Here is a 12,972-nt window from a genome sequence, read left to right as displayed (position 1 = left end):
AACAATTTTCAGAATTATTGCTTGTGATAGTGAGGTTAGACATAATTTTCCAACTTTTATGCTTACAGGCCCCTCTAGGAAAAGTATATTCCTAAACAAAGGGTTTCCTTCTAACTGCAGTATTCCTCTGCATACCCTCCTCATACCCCATCATCTATACTTGACCTTGGTCATTACAGAAATGTTAATGGCTCGTGACACTATATAGGCAAAAACTTAAGTGCCAGTTATAATTTTCATGGATGGGGGAGGTACTCCACACATCCTGTAAGTTGTCATGGTCTGGCTCTGAACCCCTAGACAGGGTGGGACCTCAGACAGATGAGGAATGGCAAAAGTGAGAAGACAGATTGTGACACTAGCCCCTTCCTTTGAAAATCAACTTACCCATCTTCACCCACAGTTAACAGAAGCCTGTCTCCCATCAGCCTCCCTTACTTCTCATAATAGCAAGGAGTGCAAAAGTCCACTGCTGACCAGACAGATTGATTTTGGACACCTTTACCAGATGTGGAAATTTAAACTCTGGAAGATCAATGTTGACTGAGTCAACCTTTATGGAAGCATAGATATGGCCTTAAAGATGCCAGGCACAAGGCAGAACAGCTCTCCATCTCCCCCACTCATGGATTGTGTGTTGGGATTCAGCATTCCCCCTCACTTGTGCTGAGGGGCACCTCAAAGGCAGCAGCAGTGAAGACTTTTACCCCCACCCCCCGCCATCTATATACATGGGGCCACACTGGCTGCTTCTGGGGTAGGAGCAAGCAGGAAGTTCCCATGGGTGAACCAGCTCATCTAATCAACTAGACAGTGACCACTAATTTAGGATATAGGTTTTTTTTTTTTTTTTTTTTTTTTTTAAAAACACACTACTATATCTTTAACAGTTTATTCATCAGGTGCACATCCTCTCCAAACACCATACACGGAAAAAAATTTATAATTATATACAAGTTCTCCAAAGCTCTACCACAGCAGACAAATTTGAGACACTTTTGTTAAACTGAAGGTAGTCATTAAAATAAATTTGTTCAGGTGTACGGTCCATTCTCTAGTCCTTTAAGTCTCCAAATTAAAATTTGACACTGATCACATACGTATTCATCTCCCCTCTATGGTAGCTAACTGCTGAATATAACCACTTCAGCTCATCTCTGCTATGTAGGAATATCTAAACAGCATGCAACAGCTCCAATATGTGTACCGTAAGTGATGTTTGGTATTTTGCACTGAGTCATGGCAGCCAGAAATACTCCTGTAGTTCTTAAGGTCTGTCTCATCTGCAAATAAATGTGTTTCTCTTCTAGCCATTGCTTATCTTACTAAGATTTTTTCTACAGGATACATTACAGCAACCAGTTAAGTGATCATGCACAAAGACAGTAACCACTACCACAAGCTCTCACCTATCCTTTTTTGGTTCTCCTGTAAAAAAGTTAACACCAGCAACATAATTCATAAATTGCAATATATAGTAATCTGTAATGTAGGCAAGATCATGTCAAAACTATAAAAGGTGTTTATCAAATTAATGCAAACCTCTGAATCTTCTTAAACTGAATCCTGGTGCATATGTCTAACTATTTCCAACTTTATTTGTAAATAGCTGAGGAAAGCCTGAGATATACAAGTTTTGCTGATCAAACAGTCAAGAATGAAAGTCAAGCTATTGAGTGGAAAAATAATTTATAAGCATAAACTGTGATATAAAATATTGAACTGAATAGTCATATGAATTCACAGGTATAACAAGGAGTCCTTAGGTGCCACTGGACTCCTTGCTGAAAGACTAACATCAGAGCTCTAAGGCCCCACTCACACACACCAAAAAATGAAGAGGGCTACCAGATAATCTTACATTCAAGTGTTTATTCTCTTTAGAGACAGTTTTATTTCTATGGAGGCACCTTAGTTAAGCACGTGAATTTAGAATTCCTTCTGCATCTTCTACCTCAGCCTGATGTTCCTATTTACATTACAAACCTGGGAATATGTCATTTTTAACAAGAGCTTCACATTCAAGGAGATTTTCTTATGCCAAATGTCTTGCACTTCATAGAACTTTCATCAAGGCGTTGGATAACTGCAGATATATTCTTGAAGCCTCTAAAACCAGGAAAAACAAATGTTACTGGAAGTTGCTCTCCAATAGTCCAGTCCTCTGCATTCATGGCAGGGCCAAGCACACTCTAACCTGCTATTAAATATCTCCAACTGAGACTTCACAATCTTCCTTGCCAATATATTCCAATGCTTAACCACCATAACAGGAAGTTTTTTTGCCCCTAATGTCCAACCTAAACCTTCCCTGATACAATGTAAACTCCCTGTTTCTTGCTCTACCCTCAGAGGAAAGAGCTTATTTTCTCTCTCTCCTCCACATCGCACCCTTTTTAGTAGTCAAAAAGTTATGCCCCTTTCTCAATCTATTCTTTTCCAAACTAAAGTTTAATTCTTTCAATCTTCCCTTGTAGGTTATACTTTCTCGACCTTTACTCATTTGTTGCTGTGCTCTGGACCTTCCCCAATTTTGCCACACCATTCTTGAAATAGCAATGAAGGGTCCTGTGGCACCTTATAGACCAACAAAATTTTGAGCATGAGCTTTCATGAGCACAGACTCACTTCATCAGATGCTGGTCTTGGAAACCTTCTGGAATTTGTATAAATCTTATTGAAATTGTATAAATAAGCACTGGCCCTGCAGATTTCCAAGACCAGCATCTGATGAAATGAGTCTGTGCTCATATAAGCTCATGCTCAAAACTTTTCTGTTAGTCTATAAGGTGCCACAGGACCCTTTGTTGCTGTTACAGATCCAGACTAACACGGCTACCCCTCCGATACTTGACATTCTTGAAATGTGTGCACAAAACTGGACACAATATTTAAAGTGACCCATTCCCTGTCACTCATTTCCAGCTTCTGGCAAATAGAGGATAGGGACACCATCCTCACCCATTCTGGCTAACAACTGATGGACATATGTTCCACAAATATATTGAGTTCTCTTTTCTACCTTGGCCTTCACAACACCCCCTAGCAAAAGTTCCACATTACATAAAGATTACTGCCTTTTATTTTAAGCCTACTGCCTATTAATTTCAATTGGTGACCTTCCTAGTTTGCATTAAAGGAAGGGATAACAAATATTTGCATGTTTTCCTCACAAGAGTCCTGCTTTTATAGACCTCTATCACATAGCCCTTTAGTCATCTCTTTCCTAAGCTGAGAATAGCTAACCATATTAATCTCTCTTGATAGAAAAGCCATTCCACACCCCTAAACACTTTTGCTCCTTTTCGCTAAACCTTTCCAATAATATCTTTTCTGAGATGGTGTGACCACATCTGCACTAAGTACTCGAGATATGGACACTCCATGGGTTCACACAAAGGCGATATTAAGAAAGGGATACACAAATCACTCCCAACATTCTTTTCACTTTGACTGTTGCTGCCCATTGAACATATGGTTTTCAGATAACTATAAACAATGACTCAAGATCATTCTTGAGTGGAAAGTTAATTTAGAGACCACCATTTTGTATGTACAGTTGGGATCATCCTATGTGCAATACTTTGCAAAGCATGCAGATGATGCAATGCAATCTGTTCCCCCCCTTCAGCCAATCATTCATGATTATGTTGGCTCTTGGAGAACAGCACTCATTACTTCCCCATTCTGAGAACAGAAAATTTATACCCAACCCTGGATTTCCTATCTTTTTAGCCAGTTACATATCCATGGGAGGACCTCTCCTCTTATCTTAGAGCAGCTTACTTTTCTTAAGAGCCTTTGGTGAAGGCCTTTGTCAAACACTTTCTGGGGGGGAAAAAAAAACTAAGGATGCTATAAGCCCCTGGATCCCCCTGTCCATATACCTGAAATCTGGCTTAACTCAATGAGCCTGAAGAAAACATTCAATTCCCTTTTTACATAAGCTAATACATTAGATTTCTCTGGAGGTTGTCTCCCCCGACAGGATCCAGAGGAGAGTTTTAATCTCACCTCTGGGTTTAAGAGAGAATTACTATACCCCTCTGTGTTGGCCACTTAAAGCACAGTCTGCCTTAAGAGGGCAAAGCAAAAAAGGGGAAACGCTACCAAAGCATTAGTCTTGACACGCTGACTAATTTACAGTTTATTTGTAGGCAAAATCATAAAATTCCACTAATTTAATCAAATGAATTAGAACAAATTAACAATCAAGGCAACCTTCATGTAACTAGAAGCTTACCTTCCAGCAGAGGAACGCCATTTCCACGTGGTGTCTTCATGACCATTTCAGTCTGGTACGACTATCTGCACAGTATTTTAAAGAACATGTTACTAGATTATGCTTAAATAAAAATAATTTGCTTATATTTAAAAAGTTGGTGTGATCAAACAGATTGATTTTATGCAAACAATTTTATCAATTAACAGTATAAAAGCAGAGTTTGGGATATATATTTACTTTCCCAAACTGGCAGTCATTTAATCCATGGTGATCCTTGGGAAGTAAAAATTCTTCCCACCCATTTCTTACCATTCTATTAGGATATTAATAGCGAACACATGAAATTTGTATTTATAAACACACATGGCTACTCCATAGCTAAAAAGTGAAAGCTCACCTTTTTTTGCTACAACTTTTACATATTGTAACAAATTATCCATGAAGTTCTCAAACAGCCAGAAGATTAAAGTGCACAGCAATAGTTACATAGAAGCAAAGGGAACACTGTTTGAGGAAGAAGACGGTTTGTTCAAGGAACACTCCTGCACGTTACCTTTTCCCGATTGTGCGTTGCATATCAATGGAGTCATTAATACAGCAAGTCCTAATTTCCATGGGCCAGTCTCTCCCTAGAGCTCATTTTAAAAATACCAAACGCTGTGGAGGTTTTCCACGGGAGGACCACTGGCAGCCGGCAGCAACATACTTGGGCAAGTCGGGCCGGCTCGGAGTACGGAGCCTCGGCTCACAGCGCCCACGTGCCCGATGTACAGCCCCCCTGCAGCGCCCAACATCCCCACCCCCCAAAGTAGACGCTCCTTCGTTACTGCTGCCAACACATCGGACACGCCACCGGAGCAGCCTCACCGAGCCGGCACCAGAAACACCCCCACCCCGGCCCGGCCCCCGCCAATGCATGAGTCAGTCAGGCCGCTTGGGCCCACAGCCCCCATTGCCCGTAAAAGCCACGTGCGGCGCAGCCTCCGCAGGGACAGTAAAAGGCCGGTCTACCACCCCCAGCTCCCCCAGCAAGAGGCCAAAGCGGCCCCGCCTGGGAGCTTAAATAGCGGCAGGCAGTTACCGCGAGACCTCACAGGCGCCCCGTTCCCGCGCTGAGGGCGGGGCTTAGGCTGGCCCACTCCGCTACGCCGTGGCGTTATTGGTGGGGAGGAGGCACGTGATCTGCTCACCCCCTACCCTCTCCCCTCTCCCCGCGCCCGAGCGGCTGGGGCCAGGTTATGGCTCGGACCTTCCGCCGCCCGCTCCCGATGCATCCGGGACTCGGCACGTGCCGCACAGCGTGGCAGGGTGGGGGCGAAGGGCTGCAGCAGGCCCGACTGAGCCGCTTGGGGCGAGGGGGGCAGCGGGACGTCGTGCGGGGCGTTCGACGGCCCCTGGGGCAGTGGAGCTGACAGGGGTCCCGCTCCCCCCAGTGACAGGCACGTTCCCGGCTCGCGCTGCCCGCCTCCGCTGCTCTACGGGGCCGGGGCCGGGGCCGTGCCGCTGCAGACAGCCCCGCGCCCCCTACACACAAAGGCACGCTCCCCTGACACCACCACCCCCCCCGCCCTCAGCCCCGCGTGGCAATGCCGTGAACCAACATGCACAGATCTACTCCCACTGCCCAGTACCCTTCCGCACAGCTCTACCGCCAGAGCTGCACAGAACTCCACGTTCCTCCTCGTAGCCCACGATACACAGGCCTTCCCACACGGGGTGGTGCCTCTCCACCCCACAGCCCACCCGATTCCCTCAGCCCGGGCCAGCTGAGTCAGCGCAGAGCGGGGATCTCCTTCCCAGCACAGCGCTAGAGGCAGGGAGCACAGCAGCCCCCAGCTTCTCCAGCCCACCACTTCTGCAGAACAGCAAGGAGAGGTGGGCACAGCCCACAGGGAGCTGAGATTGGACTTTCACTGGCAGCAGCAGCAGCAGCTGAGGACTCTTCTTTGCTCCTAGTTCTACTGGTGGTTGCCTGTCGGCAACAGGGGCAGAGAGGAGCCCTCTTCTGGCTGCCAGCCAAAAGAAGCAAGTAGTGGGCAGATGGGAAAAGCGGGAGGGGCGGGGAGAAGAGTTGGTACATGCGGCTAGGGGCAGAGAGAAGACCTGGCTACCCAGCTGAGAGGAGAAAGTGGTAGGGAGCAATAGCTTGGGGGCTAGAAAGTAGACTGCTGTTCCAGCACAGCACAAGTTGAAGGAGCCAGCCCAGGCTCCTTTTGTTGCTGTGGTAAACCCAATACTGACTGAGCAGAACTTGTCTCCTAGACTGCAGCAAGAGGTAGCTCAGATCTCACTGCAGCAGCGGCCGTGGTTACCACCTGCCTTGCAGCCTAGACAATATATGTCAGAGCTCTGAAAGCTAGCTATTTGTCAATCGAAGGTACTGTGATCCTCACCACCCTTGTTGCAGCAGATTCCCAGTCTGTAATGTATTTATTCTGCATGTGGGATGGTGTAATTACCATTACCTCTTCCCCAAAACACCCATTCTTTCTCTCGCTACTCACTAGGAACTCAGACCCAGATCCAAGGAGGCATTTTGTTGCTAACACCTTTGAAGGGCTGGGTTTAAGTGATTCTTGCAAAGTCACTTGGAGCATGTACAAGTACAGCAACTTGAACCCTGTCTCCCGAGGCCCAGGCTCTGCCTACTGGACGAGCCTTCCTCTGCTAGTTACTGAGGAGACTTTCACCTTAAATTAATTTATTTGAATCCAGATGACTAATACCTAAAGAGGTCATGCTGGTCTGCAGAAAGATATTTTGAGAAGTCTGCAGCCATGGTGCAGTCTCCTTTGACTGAAGGCTTCACATCCCCAATCCGTCAGTGCAATCCACACTTAGGTGTACTTCTGGATTTGCTGAAGCCGACCTCTCACTTGCAACAGCCACAACTATTGCTTTCTACCATCTCATCCTGCTGGAGAAGTATCTGGCCTCAGTTATTCATGATGCCACTTCTCAATGGCACCACCATATTTGGGCATGAAACCTTTTGCACTTAGAAAACGCAAACTTGCCCAACTGCAATTAACACAAAAGACTACAGCACATCTCCTTTGCAACACAGGTTACAGTGTGCATAACTCGCCTGCCCTCTGCTCCCTATATGGTTCTTGCCATTTTATTTTGAATCATTTAAGGTCTTTATCTTAAAAACACTCCATGGCCTGGGTCCAGGGTATCTCAGAGTCTATTTAATGTTCTCATATAAAGATTGTGATTGGAAACTTCATTTTTCTAGCACAAAGGAATGGTAATAAGGATCTGATTCAGTCACAGAGGTCCTGGATTTCAGAACTCTATGACTTCTTCAGCTTCAATCCCCACTGCAATGACCAAGCTGGGGCTGGAACCCCCTGCAGGCAGTGGGGCTCTGGCTGTCACTCCTGTGGGACTTGGGATACAGTCCCCAGAAGTCATGAATCGGTCATGAGCTTCTGTGAATTTCTGTTTATTGTATGCAACCTGTCTGTGATTTTTAATGAAAACAACCAGGACAAAATCTTACCCTTCATAATTAGATTAAAGCTGATCTATGAATAACAGAACCTTTTCCTCCCAGTAATTAAAGACTCTCATAAATGGTTCTTTGTTCTTACCTTCTTGAACATAAACACATAAAAACAGGAGCATTAAAAAAAGAACAACCTTATCAAAACAGGACACTCCACATCTCCCTATGGGGAGCGGATGAGAGAAGAAAGAATGTGACAGATTTGCTGTCATAAAGCTTAAGGCAGTACTGGAAGGTACTCAGATACTACAGGGATTGTATAAAAATCTAGACATATCAGAAAATTATCCATATATCTTCTATATGCCAATAGGAAATAATCACTAGAAAGTGTTTCACACTTTTATCTATAAAAATTACAATACTTGGAACTGCCAAGGTGTGCAAGAACTACATGACTGATCTTATTTTCATTACTGCCTCACTTCCTTACTTCAGCACGGTTATTTGTCACTTTTTTTAAACTTAGGTCTAGTCTGGGCAGGTGCACCTTGTGAGCAAACCTTATGCCCAAATAGATAACTATAAGGATCTACCCACATAAAATAATGTAGAGGACTGGGACATTCAGTTGAAATAACCTTTGTCTATTACACGTCTCTACAGTATCTAGCACAATGGGATCCTGATTTTGCTATGAACCCTTACGTGGCACTAATAAAAATAATAATTTGTTTATAATCTATACCACAATTTGAATACAACTAAAAGTTTATTTTAAAAGAAGCATAGGGAAAATAGACTAAGTTCCATTTGCAGCCCACACGCTGTCAATATATTCTCTTAATTTCACTTCCAGAATTTATATTCCCTACAATTGACACATGTAGATTAGAGTTAAAAAAAACCACTTTGGAGGCAGCAAGGCAGGCAAATGAAATTAGTATTATGTCCTTTCCACAGACAAACAGCATTTTGCAGTTTTATTACAAACTTTAAGTGTAATATTATTTTTGCTCTTCACTTATTTGATAAACTGCGTATTTTGGGGACTTTAAAAAGTCTGGCTTCTCTTTTTGTGCAAAATGCTTTTTAATTAGCACTTATAACACACTTTTTACTATTCAACTTTGATATTTTGCATTTCAGAGAAACAAACCTGTAAGATTCAGCACTGCTTTTTGTTACTGAATAAACTACTTGGCAAAGAGGTTGTTTTTGTAATTGCGTGCAAGCCTCCACCCTAGTGAAGCTAGGGAATATTTTTAATTGTGTAAAGCACAATAAAGATAAATATTATGTAAACAGATGAAGCCATAGTTTTATATACAAAAGATGCATTGTTGTTACATTTTTACAAATGTATTAATCTATATAGTGAACAAAGATCTATGGAATTTAAGTAAGCATGAAGGTAGAAGCTGGAGTAGGTATGTTAGGAGATAATCACACCATAGGGTATTGCATCAAAGTGCCTATAAATACAATTTAAGGTTGTTTGCTGCAGGGGGTGGGAATCCTTTCTGGGTGAGGGGCTGTCTGCAAATCAGTTGGGGGTGCCACAGAAGTGAGAAGCAAAAAGAAAAAGGGATGGAGGAAACACCTTACTGATATGATCCAGGACTGCATGGGGGCCAGGGCTATGGGGGCTGGAAGGGAGGGTGCACAGGCTGCAGGTGTGGGTCTGAGAGAAAGGAAAGGTGTAGCAAGGTCTGGAGTGTGGGGTCTGGGAAGGAGGGGTCAGGGTGGGGGTGAGGACTCTGGGAAGGAGGAAGCAGGAGCAGGAAGAGGGTGGGGATTGGGTGGGAGGGGGTACTGGAGATGAGTGTAGGGTCTAGGTGGGAGGGAGATGGAGGATGTGAGGGGTCTGGGACGGAAGGGGACAGGAGCAGGGTGTGGGTGGGGAATTGGGGTGAGAGGGAGGGTCTGGGTCCCAGGGGTGCGTTTACCTTTGTAGCATCTCCAGACACACATGGCTGCTCCCCTCTATCCTGATACCAGGCACCGCCCTCTGCTGCTCTTATTGGCCGGAATTTCTACAGGCTAATCGGAGCAGCGGTAGGAAGCCACCGGAGAGCCCCCCCCCCCACCTTTGCCCAGCTGGGAGAACAATACTGACCGGCCGCGGAGCTCCGAGCTGCTTCCTGGCAGATCCTGTGATCTGCACCTGGGCCGTGGCTTGCTTGATCCAGCCCGTGAGACTCGGGGCTCCTCACCCTCCACCCCACCACGGACTGGTTACAATGGAGGGGAGCACCAAGGCTTCGGGTCCGGATCCAGACAATCTGCAGCCCGGATCTGGACCACCCGTCGAGTGTCCCCCTTACTGCCCAGTTTACTGAATAAACGCCATAACCGCTACTGCTATAAAATATACATCCCCTTTACTGACTCATTTTATGTCTTTTTGTAATTAACATTAACATATTTGCATCTATTTCATTTTGTAATTTTTCATTTCTAAAAAATAAACTTGTTACAATTTAACCACAAAAACTAGTTTACTTCCGCTTTTCTGTTTTCTTATTGAAATAGCATCTATCAGGGAAAGATTAAAAAGGAACAGTTATTTCACAAGGCTTTCAATATTTTCTCACTACCAGCCTGCACATTTTAAGGCACCAGTGGGCCTAAGGTGGGCCATATTGAGAGATGAATTTGGGCCAATGTTTCTAATGGCAGAGTTTAAGTCTCTCTGCACCATACACAAGTATGAGAGTGGTAAGACTTGCTAACTTTTTGTAGCAGCAGCTCCAGAGAGAAGGTAACACTAGCTGATAACCACCAAGGAAAATGTCTATTCTCTTTTTAGGAAAAGCAGTTTAGATAGGGGGCTACCACAAAGTTGATCCTATCCTTCAGAGGATTCCTGGTCTGCTCTATGGGGGGACTAAATAAATACAGCATAAATAAAGCAGTGAATAAATAAATAATCTGTTGGAAACATCATAAAGTGAAAAAAATCATGTATTTTTTCCATCCTCTATCTCTTCTCTCTTTTTCACATGGACTAATTCCTCTGTTTTTACATTACTCAAATTCCCACTGACTTCAGGAAGATTAAGAACTGAACAGGGAGAGATATATCATACCAATGATTTTAAGTAGTCTTTCCCATTGAAATAAGTGAAGAAATGTATGGTACTTAAAAATGGATGGCATAATATAGCCCTGAGTAAGATGTCCAATATTTATATAACATATATTTTCATTTTGATTTTTTTAAATCTGGACAAGTAAGAGACAGTTAGTTGCTTCTCTGTTTCAAGACAAAAATCTAGATTTGAGGAAATAAGTGAATAGTTTATGTTACTGAAGTGTGCCTCTCTTTCTTCTCTCAACTGGTGACCAGAGAGGTCAGATGTACACCCAACCAACAGCGATGGTCTCTCTGACACGAACTTCGTGACTATTACTGATAAAATAATAGGTGGATTTTTTTAGAAGTATCTTACCCAGCAAAAAAAAAAGTCAGCTTTCAATAAAAATACCCATTGTCATCCAAAGAATCCATCTTATGTATATATGCTTAGTCCTTCTGGTACTTCAGTTAGACTCTGACTATTTTAACTGAAATTATATTCATATGCCATACAAGATAGGAAAACTGAAAACTTTAAAAGATCCAAAGACATGTTCAGTATTGTTATTGTAATGAGTCAATATCCACTTTCTCCTAAATTTGAAGATATTGTATATGGTTTTAGCTGCCAACTCCCAAAGAAATGCTCTTTTAACAGCTTGAAAACATATCCTTTAGTATGGAAGAGACAAATCTTGCTTCTTGTTTAGCCCACTTTTTTAGCCAGGCCAGCTGACCCATCTCTGAGCCATGTTTGTTAAAATACCAATTAAAAGAAAACATTCAGCAGAAGATTCTAATACATCTAGAGTAGTGGTGTTGAACCTGTAGTCCATGGACTACGGGGGTCTACAGACTGTGTTAAGGGGCCTGTGAAAACTTGTCATCACCATAGAACATTGGTTTTCAACCTGTGGCCTGTGGACCATTGGGATTCTGCAGACTACATCTGCAATTTCCAAAGGACTCTGCAAATTAAAGTAGTTGAAAGCCACTGCTTCGGAGGATACGGATAATCTTGTGATTATAGCACTGAATGAAAAATGAGTTCATTCCCCACCATTGTCACAGACTTTCCTATGTGATCTTGGGCAAGTCACTAATCTCTGTCCCACTCTTTCTCTTGTTGTAAAACAGATTAATACTTGGTGCACATGGCTGTTGTGAGATTCATGTAATGTTTGTAAAACACCTTCCAAAAGTCATCTGGAAAGTGTTACATAAGTCCAAAGCACTGCTAGCCTGCTGGGATATTTGCTACGGACACTTACTTTTATGCAGCAAAGATGCTTCAAGTAGCATTTTTAAGCACAGGAAGCCCCCAGTTTACAGAAGGGTTTGTAAGTCAGCTGTTTGGAACTTGGAACACATTTCCCACAGAAAGTGTTATAATAAATGGCTGGTAGATTCCCAGGATAGCCCCCAAAAGCCTATTTAGCTCCCAGTGTAGTTAAACAAAGCAAAACAGTAGTAATGTAGCACTTAAAAGACTTAAGCATTTTGTTAATCTTTAAAGTGCTATATGACTGCTGTTCTCTTTTGTTAGAATACAGACTAACACGGCTACCTCTCTGTTGCTATTCCAAATAACATAGTTGTAATACTGTATATTTACAATGGAAAATAGTAAGAAATATTTTTTTTATTTAAGCATGAGTACGGGTTCACATATCTGGGGAGCAACAAAACATATAATCTAGACTGTAAAAAGGAAATAGTGACTAGAACAGCGAAAGCAAGATCGAGTTTGAAGGCGATGGACAAGATCTGGAAAAGCAAAGCAATTAGCTTAGGAACAAAGCTGAACATCCTGAAAATGTGTGTATTCAGCAGCATGTTGTACGGATGTGGGACATGGGTGATAAAGAAAGATTCAAAAAGAAGAATATTGGCATTCGAAAGGAGTTGTTATAGAAAGATTCTGAGCATAGGATGGATGCAGAAGGTCACCAATGAGGAATTATATACAAAAATACAGCTGAAAGAGAACCTGCTGCAGCAGGTTATAAAACGGAAGCTACAACTATTTGGGCATATTTGCAGAATGAACGACGAATGAAAAATCAAGACCCTGGTATTCGGCATAATGGACGGTTCGAATAGGAGAGGCAGACCTTACAGAGAATGGGTAGATAATACAGTAGATTGGTGTGGAGCTAGTCTACAGAAACTAAGCCACTCCTCACTGGATAGGGAAAGATGGAAGGAAAT

At 43.1% G+C, this 12,972-nt stretch overlaps 1 long non-coding RNA gene and 1 other non-coding gene across 3 annotated transcripts; both read right to left on the bottom strand.

Moving 5' to 3' along the window:
• Positions 1 to 1,857: 1,857 nt before the first annotated feature.
• Positions 1,858 to 5,178, bottom strand: LOC142012485 (uncharacterized). Of its 2 annotated transcripts, none has more exons than XR_012645358.1 (3): positions 4,623 to 5,178; positions 4,244 to 4,308; positions 1,858 to 2,109 (listed from the first exon to the last, which is right to left on the bottom strand). It is a non-coding gene; the product is annotated as an uncharacterized LOC142012485 (long non-coding RNA). The 2 variants fall into 2 exon arrangements; XR_012645359.1 differs by having other exon boundaries at positions 4,779 to 5,172.
• On the bottom strand, positions 3,971 to 4,088 carry LOC142012954 (small nucleolar RNA SNORA26). Its single transcript, XR_012645514.1, has one exon. It is a non-coding gene; the product is annotated as a small nucleolar RNA SNORA26 (small nucleolar RNA).
• Positions 5,179 to 12,972: the final 7,794 nt, after the last annotated feature.

Source organism: Carettochelys insculpta, chromosome 4 (assembly GCF_033958435.1).
Source record: "Carettochelys insculpta isolate YL-2023 chromosome 4, ASM3395843v1, whole genome shotgun sequence".
Lineage (NCBI taxonomy): Eukaryota > Metazoa > Chordata > Testudines > Carettochelyidae > Carettochelys > Carettochelys insculpta.
The sequence above is the reverse complement of the archived record's forward strand: the minus strand, read 5'-3'. Positions and strand labels throughout refer to the sequence as shown.